The following is an 18,922-nucleotide window of genomic DNA, read 5'->3' on the forward strand; positions in this document are numbered from 1 at the left end:
TTGTTTGAAGTCACAGTACTGTGCTGAAGGTTCTCACCCCTCTCCACTGAATTGTCTGTCCCATGAAAAGCAGACGGGCCTTAGGGATCAGGGTGCAGCCACCACCTTCTATGAGCCCTTGCCCTATTGGCTACATATGGGTGTCATAATGATCCTGCCCTCCTACAGACAAGGAAACTGAAGCTTGGGGTAATAACGCTTTCAAAGTCAGGGAGCTCCATGTGATAACCAGGCTCTTCATGGCCCTTGCATTTCCTCTGCCCTTACCTTGGTGGGAAACCCTGTGTCTTCCCTCTGTGACCAGCTGGAGAAGAAGGAGGGGACTGATGGTGAGGAGCACTCTGGACCATCAGGACTTTTAGACTTAGAGATTCTGCTTGGCACAACCAACATTTACTTTTAATTGAAAGTTTAAACTTTATATTTTGGGACTTGGGGGTCCATGCCTGGAGATGCTCAGGGCTTACTTCAGGCTCTGTGACTAGGAATTATGCCTGGAGATGCTCAGGGGACCACTTGTGGTGATTGAACTGGGGTCAACTGCATGCACCATAAACCCTGTGCTATCTCTCTGGTCCTTTATTGGAATTTAAAAAATGATTTTGTCTCTTTACTGCTGCAATGAGGGGTTTGTGCACCTGGGATGCCACATGTCTGTTGTGGAGTTCAGCCACCCCAGGCATGTGTCAGAGACCACACACATGGTTGTGATGCCTGGGGTCCCTGTCAGCAGAGTGGCCAGGACAGCGCTCAGCTGTCCTGGTGAGCAGCACTGGGGATCAAACTCGAAGCACCATGTTAGCACACAAGACCTCTTACTGCAGAGCATTCTCTAAGCCCTGGACACCCAACAATTCCGAGGCCACTTCTGGTTAGGCAGAGAAACTAGATGGGACAGACGGAGGCTCGGAGGGCTTGGCATCAGCCAGAGTAGGGGGTACTGGCCTACATTGTGCCCGGGGCAGCTTCTTTGTTTCTCTGGGCCTCAGTTTCCACATTAAAGGGACCAGTGGACACATTACCTCAAGGCTAAGGTAAGACTCAGATTGGCATGTGGATGATGTTGGGGTGAGAGTAGGGGACTTTGTCAATGTGCCAGAGTAAGATGCCAGTGTTCATAATACTCTGCCCGGCCTCTGGCCTCTCTCACTCGCTAGGCTGGACCCAATAGTGGCTGGAAGCTCATTCAGCAGGTGTGAATAATAGAGCTGATGCCAGGCGTCTCCTTCTTGGTTAAGATTTTTGCCTGTCATGGGTCCAGAGATATAGCACAACGGGGAGGGCACTGGCCTTGCACATGGATGACCCAGGTTCAAGCCCCAGTATCCTATATGGTCTTGCAAGCAGTTAGGAATGATTCCTGAGTATAGAGTCATGACTAATCCCTGAAAATCACCAGGTATGGCACACAAAAACCAACCAACCAAATAAACAAAATAAAAAACCCCTAGATATTTTGCCTGCCCTAAGGTGCAAGATATGTAACAGGACACTCACCTGTTTGCTGAGAGAAAGAGGAAAGGTGAGGTCAGTCTGTGCAGCAGCTCGAGGTGAAGGTCCTAAGTGACCTGGGGATATGCATGACATGGAGCCCATAGTGATCTGGGGTTCCATAGTAACCTGGAATATGCAGTGACCTGTGGGCCCATAATGGCCTGGGATTCCATAGTGACCTACCTGTGTGTACATAGTTACCTGCAGGTCCACAGTGATCGGGGGTACACAGTGACACAGGGGTCTGCAGTGACCTGGGGGTCTTCAGTGACCTGAATACACAGTGAGCCAGGGGTACGCAGTGATCCAGGTGTTCACAGTGACCTGGGGGTCCATAGTGACTTGGGGTAGGCAGTGATTTGTCCCCCACACCCTGTGCTGTTCCCATACCTGCTGCCCTCCCAGAGCTGGACAGACTGGGGCTCTGCCCTTGTCACTGAGAACTCCCCAGTCCCTCCTTTCCAGCCCTCTCCTGCCCCAGGCCCTGGCTCTGGGGCCACTTGCCCCTTCACCCCGCTCCTCAGGGCGCTGGGGCCACTGGCCAGGCCTGGCTGGAAGCTGCTTGGCCAGGTTACTGGGGTTTGTGGCCAGCCACCTTCGCCCCTGACCAGGGCTCTTTCCAAAACAGAACATTGAGTCACTGCCTGTCCCTGTCTCAGCTGTCCTTGTGGCCCTGACCTCGCTTCCTGCCCTCAGCTGGGTCCTCCCAGGATCTGTATCTCTGAGGCTCACAAGAATGGCCAAGAGTCAGGGAAGGAGCAGGAGAGGTTCAGAGGTACTCAGGGACACAGACTGTGAGAGACAGAGAGACAAGAGACCACAATACTAAGATGCACAGACTGTGAGAGACAGAGACCACAGTATTCAGAGATACTCAGAGACTTATAGACTGTGAGAGACAGAGAGACAGGGACCATAATACTCAGAGATACTCAGAAATACACAACCTGTGAGAGACAGACTGTGATACTCAGAGACACAAAGACTGTGAGAAATGGAGAGACAGAGACTGTGATACCCAGAGCCACTCAGAGACAGAGACTTGATACTCAGATGCACAGACTGTGAGAAACAGAGAGAAAAGACAGGTGTAGACACCCTTGGCTCCCTGCAGATACACCCTGCCAAAGGAGCTGTCAGGGGCAGATCCCTGCCCTGGGTCTCCCCCAATGGAGCTTGACTTTCTTCCTACCTTCCTTTCTCCTGTTATATCCCCTGAATCCAGTGGGTCATCAGAAACCCCACTTTTTCCTTCCTTACCTCCAAAGTTCCTAACCAAACTACTCATGTCCCTTCCTCCAGGAAGCTCTCCGAACTCTTAGCGCCTGCACTCCAGGGTGACCTAGGCATGGCCTTCCCTAATACTGCCAGGGAGGTACCAACAAAGCCCTTCTCAGAGAAGTCTTATTGAAGAATTTGCTTCATTGTCAGATTATTCAATTTGGGGGTCAAGTCTCCCTGAGTCCCAAGAAGGCAAATATTGTATCCATCCTTACTTTCTCAGTCCCAGGTGCCCAGGAGAGAATAGATGTTCAAATGCCAGTTGAATGAATGAATGAGCCAATGAATTCATCACTGGCCACCTGGGGTATTGAATCTCGGGCTTTGATCCATTGGATCTCAGCCTCTGTGTTCCCCATTGCCCCATTAGATCTCAGCCTCTGTGTTCCCCATTGCCACTTGAATCCAGCCCTACCCAGACCCCTGCTGAGAACTTCCCTAGCTTGGGCATGCCATCATTTCATGGCCTCCTCTGCCCTTCTCACCTCACTTTCTTAAACACCATGCTTAGCAGACACGCTCAGACACCCAGTCAGCACACCCCACCATAAGTCATGTCAGCCGACCTGTTGTTTTTGTGAGCAAGGCTGGCTAGAAAAATGGAACATGTTTGTACAAACAACTTCAATGTCACCAGTGGGCCTTGGTCGCTATGGGACAGTCTCCAAGGTTTGGCCAGCAAGCTGCCTAGGGCCTTGTCCTGAGAGGGGCCTGTATCCTAGCCTGAGAAGGGCTGGGCTATCTGAGTGAGAGGGAGGGGGTGTTCTGGATGCCCTTGAATCTGACCTTCACATCCTGCAGAGAAGCAGCAAAAAAGGGGGTGGGGTGTAGGGAGAGGCTGGCTCACAAGACCCCTAACCTTCAGACTCAGATCTGGCCCCTCCTACAGAAAGCCCCTGGCCACCAGCCTGTAAAACAAGACTTCCAGGTCATATTTCAGTCACATCTACTGAGATTCTCTGTGGGACTGTTTCCTCCATTGGACCATGCTCCAAGGGGTTCAGACCAGGTCTTTTCTGTGTCCTCAGTACCCCAGTTCAGTAGAGGAGAAGGACCAGTAAACATGTGTTAGTGCCTCTGAATTCAGCTTGGGATTTTATAGTAAGATACTGGATGGGTGAATGATTATTAGATAACTGGCTGAATAGGTGGTTGGATGGATGGACAGATGTATGATGGGTGTTTTGAAGGATGGGCGAATGGGTGGATGGATGGATAGATAGTTGAATGTGTGGGTGGATGGGTGATGACTGGATGGTTAGGTGGATAGATGCTTGATGGATAGATGCTGGAATTGTGAATGGATAAATGATGGTTGGCTGGCTGGTTGGCTGATGGATGAATGGATGACAGATGGGTGGATGGATGATGGAATTGTTCACAAATGGGTAATGGGACTGTGGATGGATGGTTGATGAATGGGTGGATGGAAGAATGGATGATGGAATTGTATATGGGTGATTGATGAGAGATGGAGCTATGGATAGATGGATGATATATGTATGTATGTATTGTGCATGGATTTATGGATGGATATATAATCAATGTATGAATGGTGGATAGATAATGGTTGGTTGATGGATCGATGGGTGATGGACAAATAACTAGTTGAACACGTATGAATCAGTTAAGGAGCCCAAACATGCCACATGCACAAGTATGTATACGGACACACCAACAGACATGTAAGTTGCTCCAACAATTAAAATAGCGACAATTAAAATAGAAGCCAGCACCTAATGAGAGTTGATAGTCTCCCAGACATCCCACCACACCTGTGAGGCAGCACATGTCACTGACCACCATTGGGGCAGTACTCATACTACCCTCCTACAGAGAAAAAAACAAGCTCATTTTGCCCTTCACAACAGCTCCATGATAGAATGTTCTTGCCTTCCCACCTTATCCAGGACAGGAGAACACAGCCTTCAGGAAGCAGCAGCCTAAGTTGTGGAGCAAAAAGGCTAGAGCAGCCTGGTGCCCAGAAACAAGCCCACAGAACCCTACACCTGCACCCCCCCCTGCCCGGTGCCTTTCTCAGGTTGGAACTCTGGACACCTAAATAGGGGGTGGTGAAAGGGGACATCCTGGGGGTGGCAGGACATTCAGCAACATTGCTGGCCTCTGATACAAGTAGCAGTGCCCATAATCCCCCTGTGGCTCACAGAAATGCTCCAGACACTCAAACATGCCCTGGGGAGGGAGATCAGCTGCCTGGGCTGAGAAGCTGGTCAGTCAGGTGCTGGGCAGGACTCATCTCATCTGGGAGGGCACTGCCTCCTGTTCCACTGAGATGGGAAATTAGGGACCCATGTGATACTGAAGCTGTGCCTTGAAGGTCATCGCTGGCCAGAGTCTGGTGTGGGAGAGAGTGCTCTAGGGGCAGAGCTTATACTCGTGTGAGTTCAACCTTTAGCTCTGACAAACATAATAGCAAAAAGCAGCAGTCCAAAGCCCTTTTTCCACTGCTTTTTGTAGAGCCTCTCTGCAGCTCTCAGCCACAGTCTGTGGTCTGCAACCAAAGAACATTATTCATTTCTTCTTTGCCCATTTGCCCAGTGTGAATTACTCTTCGGAAGGAGTCTGTGAGTTGCACCCAGTGGGCTTTCTTTTGGAAGATGAAGTTTGCTCAATGATCAACAATTGGGAAGAATGCAGAAGAAAGAAAAAATTCCTTGCTGGACTGCCCACAAAGACCCAGTTTTCTACAATGTGTGCCCTCTGCCTTGATTTCTTGGGTTTGAAGTCTTAGTCCCAAGCAGCCAACACTTGATATACACCAATCAAATCTGGCTTCCCCCAGACTGGACAATATCATTTCCCCCCATCCAATTACCAAATTCCCTTACACATTATTCTTACATATTTGCTGATGCGACAGACACCTTTTCTCCACAGCTTTTTCATTCCTCTTTTGTGTGTGTGTGGGGGGGGGGGGGGAAGGGGGTTAGGGCCACATCTGGTGATGCTCAGTAGCTATTTTAAGCTCCTTGTGCAGGGTCCCAGCTTGAATTCAAGACTGTTTCATGCAAAGAATATGCACTAGCCCATTGAGTTATATCTCCAGCCTTCTTCCTCTTCACTAAGCATACAAATCCCAAAGTTTAGCTTGGTACATGACCAAGCTGAGAAAAATTACATTTCCCAGCTTCTCTTGCAGCTAGGCGACCATGTGATTAAATCCTGACTGGAATATTAGTAACTTCTAGGTAGCAAGCAACCTTACTAGGCAGAGAGCCCTTTTCTTGTCATCCTATTCACCTATTAGAATAAAGATGTGATGGCCAGAACCTGGTCCTGGGAAGAGTGAGGAACCCTGGTAAATAATGAAACCCCCCCCAATAGTCTGTCCCAGCTTCCATTATTTAAAAGGAAAAGAAGTTCTGTCTCTCCAAAACCTGTGTGAGGGGCCGAAGAGATAGCATGGAGGTAGGACGGTGGCAAATCCTGGCATCCCATATGGTCCCCTGAGCCTGCCAGGAGCGGTTTCTGAGCATAGAGGCAGGAGTAACCCCTGAGCAATGCTGGGTGTGACACACACACACACACACACACACACACACACACACACACACACACAAAAGCAAAAAACCTGTGTGAGCTTGGTTTTCTGATCCTCAGAGGGTCCCAGGCACTGCACTAAGAACTGGCTAAAAGAATCATCACCCAGTTCATTTAACCATTCAACCATTGTGGGGGGACAACTTCCTACTATTGGCACAGTGAACATATTTGCACACTTTAACTACTTGAAATTATTCTGCTCTACAGAATTCCAGACGAGTCAGTAAACACCAATATTCTTCATACTGTCACCCAAGACCTTTCCAGAACAGTTTAGTTGGTGTGCATGCCCCCTCCCCAAATTAGGGAAGCAGAATTTCCTCAGGGAGTCAAGCTCAGAATTCAGACCTCTGCCTTTCCCTGCAGTGGCCAAATATGAAGGGAACATGACTTATGAGTGTAGCAGCTAGGCCCCTGGAATGACCTGCTGTCCCTGGGGAGGCCTTAGTAGGTGACAGAATCCACCACACGCTAGTTTCAATGGAAAAGCATGTCTAGATAACTGACCACTTCCCTAGATTCACACCCAGGTCAGCCATGGGTTTAGGAACTAGGCCCAGCTCTATGTCAAAGCTGTTCCCCAGATGGGGCCGGAGTGGTGGAGCAGGGGTAAGGAGTTTGCCTTGCCTGCACTAACCTAGGACAGACGGCATTTTGATCCTCTGCCATCTCAGGTGGTCCCCCAAGCCAGGAGTAACCCCTGAGCGTCTTTGGGTGTGGCCCCAAAACAAAACAAAAAAAGCTGTTCCCCATTTCCCCATCTTCCTACCTCCTCCTGGGTCAGTGCATTTGCCTTCTACCCTTCCTCCCCCCCCTCTCCATTCTCTTCTTTGTTTGTTTGTTTGTTTTTGGGTCACACCTGGTGACACTCAGGGGTTACTTCTGGCTATGCGCTCAGAAATCGCTCCTAGCTTGGGGGACCATATGGGGGGTTGAACCGAGGTCCATCCTGGGTCAGCAGCATGCAAGGTAAATGCCCTACCACTGTGCCACCACTCTAGTTCCATTCTCTTCTAAGAGGGGGTTTAGGCTGACTTGTTAGATGACCACTGCCCCAGGCCGCCAGGGATACTTGGAAATTGAGTTTCCTGGCTCTGGCCTCAGGAAGAGACAGCTGCTAAGGTAGAAAGTTCCCTTAAGGGTGAGTGCAGGGAAAAGGAGGCAAAACTTATTTTCACAAACAAAGCTCCAGCTGGGCTGGTGGAAGAAATACAGAAAAGAAACAGCACCCTGTCTTGTTTCTTCTCCAGAAACAGTGAGAGAACAGTGTGGAGGGGCTGGCAGGTAGGATAGCAGTTAAGACGCATGCTCAAAATGGTTCTATCCCTGGCACCAGATGATCTCCCAAACATTGCCAGGTGACTCAAAGGCCCCCAGCACCTCCAGTCCACAACAGCACCATATCCTTAAGCCAGCTGGCTGAGAATCACCAGCAAGGATCCCAGGACTCTTGAGCACTTCTTAAAAGGCAGCTGCCAAACCCTAAAACAAAACAAAACAAAACAAAACAAAACAAAACCACAACAACCAAGCAAACGAAAAAAAATCATGGTAGAAGAGAGTATAGGATCTTCTTTGGTGTGACCCTCAAAACTTTCCGAGTTCTGCAAGACTCAGCTTGGAGCTGGAAACCCCCAACCTCCAGCACCCAAACCCCACTCTTGGGCTGACCAGGCCAATGAGTCACCCTAGATCTTGTCCCTGATGCGCATGTCTACTGCATGTCCCCAACACACTGCTCAGGAGGAGGCCCGGCTTCACCAACTGTTGACTGAGCTTGCAGTACCCTGACAGGTCCTGGCATCTAGCAGAGGCCTTAGATAACCCTTGAATACATCCATGATGAGGGAGGGAGGCAGTTTGGCGTCCTGAAATGAACGTTGATGGAGTGGATCAAGATTTCCCAGTACCCACAACACTTCAGGTCCCATTCCAAGGACTGGAGATCCTGTGGGAAAGAAAGTAAATTTTTCCCCTCAGAATGCAGGAGATGAACAGCAAGCAGGAGCTCCCCCCCCCCAGTCACAGCATGGAATGTAATCAGAAACACACATCACAGGTGCTGTTGTGGGGAAATGTCAGGTGCAACTTCCGCTAATCAAGATAGATGAGCCCCCTGCATAGAAGCCCCCACCCATGTCCATGAGTTCTGTCATTGGCCCAGACTTCTTAAGTGTCACAGACTGCAGGTTGTATGCGAATACCAGGTCCTGGGATGCTTCTTACACAAAAGCATCAATCCAGATAAATCCTGGTGATACTCACTTAGCACAATAGCTGAGGAAGACTTCTCTGAGAGGGTGAGCTGAGTGGAGTCCTGAAGTCAAAGGAGCTTGCAAGGTGAGTGTGGCTCAGATCAAGAGCAGAGCCTATGCAAAGGTCCTGAGGCAGGGAAAGGGCTCCTGCTTATTCATTGCAAGGCAGCAGCCAGGGTGGCAAGAGTTTTAAGGGTGACACTAAGTTTTCCGATTTCATCAGACCCTGCAGAGCACTTAACTGGCCAGAAGCAATGGGGAGGGCTGGTGAGTTCTTCACTCTGAAGCTTCTCTGGAAAAATATGAAGTTAGTAAATCTTGACTTGTCCCAAGAACAATGGGCCCAGGAAGCCAGTGAATTGGTGGTTCAAAGTAGACAGCCAAAGGGCCAGAGCAGGGTGGGTCAGATGGGATTTGTTAGTAGATCCCCATTGGAAAAAGCATTTCCCAGTCAGAGGAAGAAGCTTCTGGCCAGCATCAAAAAGATGTTTACCGCAGGGCCTCCCGTGCAGACAAGAACAGAGATTTGCTGCAGAGCTCAAGATGTGGAAAGACAAACCTGAAGCAATTCTGTGAACAAACTAAGATAAGCACAGTCCAAGTATCCAACAACAGGGTGCACTCCCGAGTGGAAACCCTCCTTCATTCATCCTTTTGGAATCTCTAGTACAGGTCTACTGTGTGTAGCCATCAGCAGGGAGATGTAATGAGGGAGGAGGAGCAGAAGGAGGAGAAGGAGAAGGAAGCAGAGAAAGAGGGAGGATAGAGAAGCAGAGGAGAAAAGGAGAGGAGGAGAGGAGGAAGAGAAGAGAGAAGAAGAAGAAGAGAAGAAGAAGAAGAAGAGAAGAAGAAGAAGAAGAAGAAGAAGAAGAAGAAGAAGAAGAAGAAGAAGAAGAAGAAGAAGAAGAAAGAAGAAAGAAGAGAAAGAAGAAAGAAGAAAGAAAGAAAAGAAGAAAGGAAGAGAAGAAGAAAGAAAAAAGAAAAGAAAGAAAGAAGAAAGAAAGAAAGAAAGAAAGAAAGAAAGAAAAAGAAAAGAAAGAAAGAAAGAAAGAAAGAAAGAAAGAAAGAAAGAAAGAAAGAAAGAAAGAAAGAAAGAAAGAAAGAAAGAAAGAAAGAAAGAAAGAGAGAGAGAGAGAGAGAGAAGACCCTGCAATGAATGTTTACTAACATGCAATTATGGAAATGCCTGCAAGAATTGCTCTAAAACATGGATGACGAGTCCATCTTCCATATCCCTGCTCTCTGCCTGGCCCACACCACAGATCTGATTATGGCTTGCTATATAATGGGGGGAACAAAATAGCTGCCATGAGCTGAGAGAGGGTTGGGAATCCATGTCCATGATGATTTAGAATCTGAACCGGAAGGAAAGGGACACGAAGAGACACGTGAGATTGCTGATGAAGTTTGCTTCCGGCAGGGGAGCCAGAGACTGTAGGAGAGTTGGAGCTTTTCTGGACACCCTTTCAATCTTTGACTGTTTCTCCAAATAGCAGAGACACCCTCAGTCTCAGGGTCTGAAGAGGCACTGCATCCCCAAGCTGTGCCAGGAGGGCAGCAGGGAGAAATGACTCAGCGCCATGGGGCTCCCAACCTGCCTTGTTCTCTCCTGCTGCCTTGTTCTGCATCTGTTCCATGTAGGTTAGCAGGGGGGCCAGAGAAATAGTACAGTGGGTAGAGCATTTGCCTTGTAATGCTGGGTTCAGTCGCTGGCACCCCATACATTCCCCGAGCCCTACCAGGAATGATTCCTGGTAGGAGTTATCCCCGAGTACCACTGGGTGTGGGCCTAAAACCAAAAGTGAAAATAAAACCAAGCTAGAAGAAGAAGCAAACCTAGAAGAAAAGACTCTGCTTCGCTCCCACTCACAGTCACCCTCAGCCGGCATGTTCATGACCCCACTTGCCAGATGAGAATACTGAGGCTGACTATATGGGCCCCAGTTGATCTGTTTGCAAACCAGAGGTTCAGACTTCCTTCAAGGAAACTGCTTTGGAAATCGGGGAGTGGGGGTGTGAGTTTAAACAAACCAAACAAGAAATATTGCATTTTTTCCACCACTTCTTCAGCTCAGGTGGCGTCTGAGCCCCACGGGGCTTGGGGAGGGTTCCCGGCACGGACAGTTTGTATTTCGGGTGGGGTGCTCCTTCTTGTCCGCCTCCACCTCCACTTCTCAACACCCACTAGGACCCCAGTCACGTACCCCCAGATCTTTTACCTCTGCAAGCTGCCCTGAAGGAAGGGAAACAGCTCCCTAGAGCCTCCCACTCTGTAAGTCCCCAGTTAGGGGCTGCCCTGGTGCAACTGGCTGGAGAGAGGCCCAGAGAAGTGCTGACCTGCTCAGGGCCACATAGGCAGGACTCAGCTGACCTCTGCATCCAGGAGCTGCTTTTGTGGCCTAAAGGGGGGTGCTGGGGGGAGTTGGGGGGGCAGGGAGGAGAGTGACCTAGGCCAGGCTACTACCAAGTACTGCTCCAGGGCCAGTTGAGGCCAAGCAAGGAGGACAGTTCCGAGCTGTGGGGTTGGGCAGGACGGGAAGGCGCTCCTCGCCCGCCCGCCAGCACCCCGTGGCGGCCAGCCAGGCCCTGCCTGACGTCAGGGTCTGACCAGGGACATAATGTGCTGGCGGAGGGACAGGGCTGGCTGCAGGAGACAGGCCTCCCAGTGGAGGGGGTGGCCAGGGAGAGAGGAAAGAGGAAGAAGAGAGAAGAAAGAGAGAAGGGGAAAGGGAGGAAAGAGGAGAAGGGAGTGGGAGAAAGGGAAGAGGGAGAGAAGGGGAGGGAAGGAGAGGAGGAGAGATGGGAGAGGGAGTAGCTAGAGGAGGAAAAAGGGGAGAGGACAGGAGGAGTAAAGAGAGGAGGAAAGGAGAGGAGAGAAGAGAGGAAGGGAGAGGAGAGAAGGGGAGGAGAGGCAAGGGAAAAAGAGATTAGAAGAGGGGAAACGATGGGAGAAGAGGGGAAGGAAGAGGAAGGGAGGAATGTGGGGGAGAGAGCCCCACTGCACGCAGGAATGGGCTGAGGCAGAGCTGAGTACAGCTTAGGGAGCCCCAGGCCTGAACTAAGGTGTAGCTCTGATCCCTTCCTGCTCCTTTGGCTCTTCACTGAGCAGCAGAGTCTAACAGAAGTAGGGTGGGGGTTGCACAGCCTATAAGTACTAAAGGTTCCCTGATTGGCGGTGTCATGAGCTGCAGTGGTGGATAGACTCACAATCAGCTACCTTTTTTTTATAGCTCTGGGTGCCCTCTACCCTTCCCCCATGAGACTCAGTTGAGGCCTCAGGCCCAGACCTTGGCTGGCCTTGTCTGTCTTGGGTCTCGGCCCCTGTTTATGGGCTCAAGAAGGCCATGATCAGGGCCATCGCGTCACCCAAACCAAACAAGGCCAGGCCTGGTCATGCTGCCCCTTCACAAGCTTAATCATTAAGTGGCTCTGCAGGCTGGCGCAGGCAGCCTGGAGTCCCCGTGACTGCAGGGAACCCCACCAGCCCTGACAAATGCTCTTTCTTTTGCTCCTCCTTCTGGGGTGCCCCAACAGCCTGGGGATATCCTCAGAGTCCCCATGTGAACATCACACACTCCTCAATCCTCCTGCTAGTCCCAGGCACTTGTGCACACTGGCTAGGCCAATTTACATTTGGAGAAACTGAGGCACAGAGCACTGGATTCCACTCCCAGCAGCACCTGTGCATGCTAAGCATCAGGCTCTGTGCCTCCTCAACCCCCAAAACCCAGATGTGCATGAGACAGCCACAGGCATCATTGGCCCCAGAAGACATTAGGCTCTATTTAGGGTATCTTGGGGTACCAGAGACATGCTCATCAATAGCTGAGGCCAGGGTGGGCCCAAGCTGAAACCTCAATGGCGAGGTGGTTGTTGTGAGGATCCTCCTTACAGACATGCAAACGGAAAGCACTCCTGCATCTCACAATGCCCCCCAATCCTCCATAGGGTCCCCTACTTTCTTCTGGCCCCTCAGCAGGCAGGAACCAAGCCACATCCCCTCCTTCTCCATCAGACATTGTTTGAAGCTTTGAGGGAAAACAGATGGTTGGAGTGCCTATAAGTTAATTTGGTTTTATCTGCAGTAGCCACTGAGGGACATCAGAAATGTGCCCACACACACACATGGGGGAAGCAGGGAGCAAGACTCTGTGCCAGGCCTGTCCCTACTACGGGAACATAGTAAGGACTACAGTCTTCCCGTACAGACAAGTCCAGTGCAAAGTGGGCCACAGTCAGGGCTCTCGCCAATGAGTCCATGAGACCGGGACGAGGCAGAACAGAGAAGACAGGGTTCAAAAGGGTCTTCCCAGGAGGTGAGAGCTGAGGGCGAACCAGGAACCAGTTTGGGAGAAGGCAGCATGTGCTATGGCCCTGATGCTGGAGCCAAGGTAAGAGTAGGCATAGAGCAAGCTCAGACACTGCAAGGGACCCCAATGGCTGGAGCAAGCTGGTGGTGACAGAAATGAGCTGGGAGGGGTCAAGGCACACACAATGCTGTGTGGTGCTATGTGATCAGAGTACTGGGGACAACTCTGCAGGGCTAAAGCTCATAGGAGATGGTGACCAGAAGAGACATGGGCTCTGATATGGCCTCCAGTGGAGACCATTCAGATGCTGTGAACAGTTAGATGCCCCCAAAGATAAGACACCCCATGGGCTGGAGCAATAGCATAGCAGTAGGGTGTTTGCCTTGCACACAGCCAACCTAGGATGGATGCTACGTTCAGTTCCCAGCATCTCATATGGTCCCCTGAGCCTGCCAGGAGTTCTTTCTGAGTGAGCCCAGCCAGAGTGGCCTAAAAAAAAAAAAATGATGACATCTCAAACCTGCAAATGTTACCTCAAGTGGCAAAAAAAAAAAAAAAAGAGAGCGATTTTGTTCAGAATCTGGGAAAATTACACGGGACTCTCACAAGTAGGTCCAAGCTTCATGGGGGAACTTAGATGAGAAATAGAAGGAAGATTGACTCTGGGGAGATAGAGAGAGTGGGGGCAGAAACACAGATATTTACAGGAGCTGTACCAACAGCCTAGAACAGTGGATCAGTGGGGGAAGCAGCTGACATGGTCTGACCTCACGGGGGTGACCCCCTAGGCCCCAGGGGTAGAGAGGCACACCTAATCTACCAGGGGCGAGGGTGCATGGAAGGGCAGGAGCTCACACCTGCCTATTCTGGGAGGGAGGATCCAGAGCCTCACTGTTGTGCTGGAGACAGAGCTGGCACCATTGTCATTCCTGCTCCCATGAGGAATTTGGGGGGACAGGTCCAGGAGGGAGAAGAACCAGGCTCAGCTATCCAGGACCTCTCAGCTCAGACACTGCAGCACTGACACCTCCTCTGGGAGGCCTCCCTGACTGCCTTGTCCCAGAGTGCATCACCCTCCCTCTCTCTCCCTGACTGTGTCCTACTGTCCCCAAGGCAGGCCTCCCCCATGTGCTGGTCCTGTGCCCTCAGCCACTCACTTGGTCCAGATCCTTCACCCACTCCAGAAATCACCAAGAGGCATCGGCACGTGTGTTGAGCAAGTGAATGAAGGGATTCTCCCCCATCTCTTGACAGGGACATTAACAGAAACATGTAAGTATTAGACACACCCACTCTTGGCACTGTTGCTAATGGGGGACAGTTGGTCCCTAAACCAGAATCTGAAGTGATCCATCTCCTCAGAACCCCAAAGATAGCACCTGCCCCAGAAATCTCTGTGCTGTGAGAGCTGGCATTGGGCTTCTAAAGACATGGAGCTGAGGCCCCAAATCTACCTGGTTACATAGCCTGAGGCTTTCTTCCATGTGGGGGCTCTTTCATGCCAGAGGCACCCCTACATCTCTCCAGCACTTCCAAGTAAGGCCTGAGAAGAATGAGCTCCTGGGTCAGAAGACAGAGGAGGGAGGTCTTGGAGTCCTGCTGAGCCTGGAACAAATGAAGAGACACCAGCCACAGAGAAATAAGGCTGGGAATTAGAGTTGGGGCCATCATCAAATTCAACTCTGCCTATTCCCACCTGTAAGAACCCAGGTCAGAGGTGACCAACAGAGTAGGGGTCCTTATTCTCCTTCTAATGAAATTAGGTGTAAACAATTTACCACTAGTTTGGAGACACCAGCATTGCTCTGTGCTTTTACTTTCTGATCCCCAGAGCAAGGCCTTCTTCCTCATGATCTAAAATGAGGACCACTGTGCCAGCCTTCTCATCTGCTTTCCAGGTGGTAAGATGAACCTGGAAAGATGATGAGGAAAGGAAGGCAACAGAGAAATCCATGGTCAGGGTCCCAAAGACTGCAACAGTCACATCCAGCTGTACCCCACTATTCAGGACCCAATTACCTGCCCGCACCTTGATGCAAAAAAAAAAAAAAAAAAAAAAAAGCTGAAAACACAGTCTTCTGCATGGCTCAAACTCAGCAGGGGGCCAGAGAGATGGCTCAATGGGCTGTTTAGTAAATGGGATACCTCAGTCCATTCCTAGAAGTAGTCTGCGGTCCTGAGTACCTCCAGCAGTAACTTAGAGCACAGAAGCAGGTGTAGGCTCCAGTACAGCCACCAGAAAAAGAATCAGTGCAAATCACCCAGGAGTAATAACTGAATCATTTCAGACACTGACCCCTGCCGTTTACAACCAGGTAGGACATCCCGAGCGCTGAGGGAGGGCTCTGGGGTACAGTGTGGCCCAGAGAGAAACCACAGCCTCCCCTCCCAAACCGCCCCCAGACAAGATTTTCCAGTGGGCAACAGGCAGTGCCTGGCATGAGTGCAGACATAGAAGGGGGTTCAGAAGCTGGAGCTGGATAGGGTTGGGGCCAGAGGGCTGGAGATGAGCTCAGAGCCAGCAGGGCTGGATGCTGGGCACCCCAAATTCCAGGATGGAATGGGGGATTTTCATAAGTACATGGAGAAACAGACAGTGGAGGCTCAAGATGTTTACAGAGTGTAATACCCTCCTCTTCCCGCTCCCCCGTCCGGGGAATAGGTGCCTGGACCCTGCACATCTTCCCTGCTTCACTAATGGCATGGCTGGAGGAGACCAAGTGAACCTGAAGTCCCTGATCAGGAGAAAGTGGCACCACAGAGGAAGAGCTCAGCCTGTCCTGTCTGGGTTCTGGCAGAGCTGAGAGAGCAGGAGAGACTTGAATTCACACCTGCCAGTGCCCACTTGCTTCCTGGTTTCTGCAAAGCTGAGCAGTGAGTTCTTAGAGTGTCACTGCCTGAGGCCTGGAGTCCAATGTGAGAACATTCCAGGTAGAAGAACCAGCTAGTGCAAAGACCTGGAAGCAGGAAGGGAGACTGGCAGAGAGGGAGGAGAGCTGAGATCTGAGCTCAGAGAGCAGGGGTGGCAAGAGAGTTCCATGTTCCGGGCAAGACAATTTACTACAAGCCCTGGTCCCAACTCCCTGGGCTGGGCCAGGGCTGGAGCCGAGACAAACAGGGATCCAGGGCTCCTGGCTGGCGGATGACACAGCTCTGGCTTCCTGTGGCTTGCTTCTCAGGGGCGCCGTGTACTGGTATGTGCTGGGGCTCTCAGCCTAAATGCGAGTGCGCCCTCTGACTCAGCCGCCCGCCCCAGCCACCACCCCAAGGCCGCCCTCCGCCCCCACGCGTCCACAGAAATCGCAGAACTACCCCAGGCACATGCCTGGAAGAGTATCCCCAGTGCCATTTAGAACTCCCTGTGACCCAGAAGGGGAAACTGAGGCCCAGACCAAGGCAGAGAGACCCTCAGCTCCAAATCTCACTTCACAGCTGCACCAAAACTCAGGTCCTGAATCCCCCAGAGGCTCAGCTCTAAATCTTTACATCATTTCATTTACAGAAAGAGAACAGAGAAGGATGGGAATGGGGCCCAGAGTGGAGCAAGTGTGGGGGGCCAGAGTCAGGTCCCTGGAATGATGAGAAGAGACTGCCCATGTGTGACACAGATGTGTAGGCCCCGACAGTACAACAAGCCAATCTAGTAAATGAAATGTTTAATGCATTTTCCAAAAAAAATTATGGTAGTGATAAGAAAGAAGGAGGAGTAGGGGAAGAGAGGCAGGAAGGGAGGATGAAGAAAGAGAGAGGAAGAGCTTAAAAAGATGATGTCTCAAAACACACTCGAAAGAGCCTTTTCTAGCGAAGAGAAAGGAATTTGAGGCCACACTGTGTGCCAGGCACCTTTATAGGCCAGGCTACTCCTTCCTGGATGCCTCCCAGCCAGTGAAGGAGGCCACTCACAGGGCACCCAGAGAGACTCAGCGGCTCAGCAGTCACCCACAGACCCCCCTGAATGGTGGAGAGGAGAGCAGAGCCAGAGTCTGGTTGCAGCTCCTGGCCCAGGTTCTCCCTGACCCCAAACACACATAGCCCCCCTGCAACAACCCAGCCCTACTTCCCCTCCCCACCCCCCTCTCAGTGCAACCTTCACTTTCAAAGCTAAACAACAGAGGTTTTCTGCTGGCTACCCACAAGCCTGCAGATATATTTCCTTTGGCACACATGGCATTTTAAAAAAATGTGACCCCATGTTCACAAATCAAGAGATTTTACAGAGAAACCTAGATTTAAACCTCGCTCCACACAACTGGAAGTCAATACTGGGCGCATATTCCACCTGGCACCCTGCAGGGTAGCAGTGTATGGGGGTACGTTTTGGTTGCCCACACTCCCCACCTCTCCCTATTACTTCCCTAGCCAATGCCATTCATCACATCATACATGCTGCTGCTTTTTCCAAGCACAGAGACATTTTCTCTGAAAGACAGAAACTACTTTCCAAGAGGGATCAGAGGTCCTGCAAAATGGGTGAAAACACTTTCTCTGTGTGGAACCGAAAGACAGAGGAATATTTCTGTGTTTAATATGCAAACTGAGTGTGGCCAAGTGCCCACACTGAGACTTAAGTTCCCTACCTCGGTGGCTCAAGTAGGATTGTGAAATTTAGTAAATAAAAATATAAGCTCTCTGGTTAAATTTGCACTTACAATCAAGAGCAAATATATTTATTTTAGTATAAATGTGACCTGTGCAGTATTTGGAACCTACTCATTATAAAATAGTTTGTCTTGAGGGTTGGAGCAATAGTAGAGTGGGAAGGGCACTTGCCTTGTACATGGCTGACCTGGGTTCAATCCCTGGCATCCCATATGGTCTTCCAAGCACTGCAGGAATGATTCCTGAGTACAGAGCAAGAGTAACCGTTAGTACCACTGTATGTAACTTCCAAACTAAAAATAATAATTATTATAATAAAATATAAAATATTTTGTCTTCATCAAAAATTGTTGTTTAAGTGGGGCACCCTGAACCCCTACCAGGTAGGTCTATCAAGGGCCTAAATTTCAGCCCAGAGGTATCTGTGATTTGGGGCAGATCTACTTAAGTTCTTTAGGTTCCAAATTGTTCATCATAAAAGAGACATGAGGAGACCAGAGAGATGATAGTACAATGGGTAAGGCTCTATTTTTTGCATTACACAAGACCATCCTGGCTTTGATTTCCAACATCCCATGAGGCCCTCAGAGCCTATAAGGAGTGATCCCCAAAAATAGCAGAGTATATACCTAAAGCAGAGAGAGAAAGAGAAATAAGCATGAAGATTTGATGAGATAATACATGTAAAATGCTTATGGTGGAGCTTGTCTCCTTCAGCAAATAACATTTGCTAGAGCTAGTCATCAAGGTTTCTAGCAGTCACCCCATCCTTCCTAGGCTGAACCCTACCCTATGCCAAGCCCACTGAGCCTATCTCCCAGGAAGGGATGTGTCTGATCTAGCCAATAAAGACACACCTCTTCTGGTCTACAGTGATTGGTCCAAGGTCAGCTTGTGATCTGGCTCTGACCAATAAAACCCAACAGAAAGTCTTCAAGATGAGCAGGGAGGATTTGGCAGGTTCCTTCCTTCTCTACTTCGACACACCATGGGAGAGGAGTTTGTGAGATCCCACCCACCGTTTTATGCCAGCGATGGCCATAAAAATGGCAAAAAGCAAAGTCCAAGAGCTTTACGGCTGAGCTCACCAGACTTATTGTTAGCTTTGGTACAGGGGTGCCTCACTATTTGAGTGCCAGGTCAGGTCAAAGGCATCACACCAAAGTTATGTTCCTTACCGTTTTGTGTCTCAGTTTCTCTACCTGGACGATTGGGAGGAAGATAGTATCTCTGCAGAGTGTTGTTGGAAAGATTAAATGACTTCTTGTACCTGAAGTGCTTATTAAAGTATCTGGCAAGTTACATTCAACGGATAACTGTTAGTCATTATGATTCTTCTGTTATCTGCATCCAAGGCTTCTAATTGATAGACACTTTTATTAAGACAGAAATTCCCCCAAACGCTGAGCAGCTCTGAGA

The sequence above is a fragment of the Suncus etruscus genome, chromosome 9, assembly GCF_024139225.1.
Source record: "Suncus etruscus isolate mSunEtr1 chromosome 9, mSunEtr1.pri.cur, whole genome shotgun sequence".
NCBI classification, from domain to species: Eukaryota; Metazoa; Chordata; class Mammalia; order Eulipotyphla; family Soricidae; genus Suncus; species Suncus etruscus.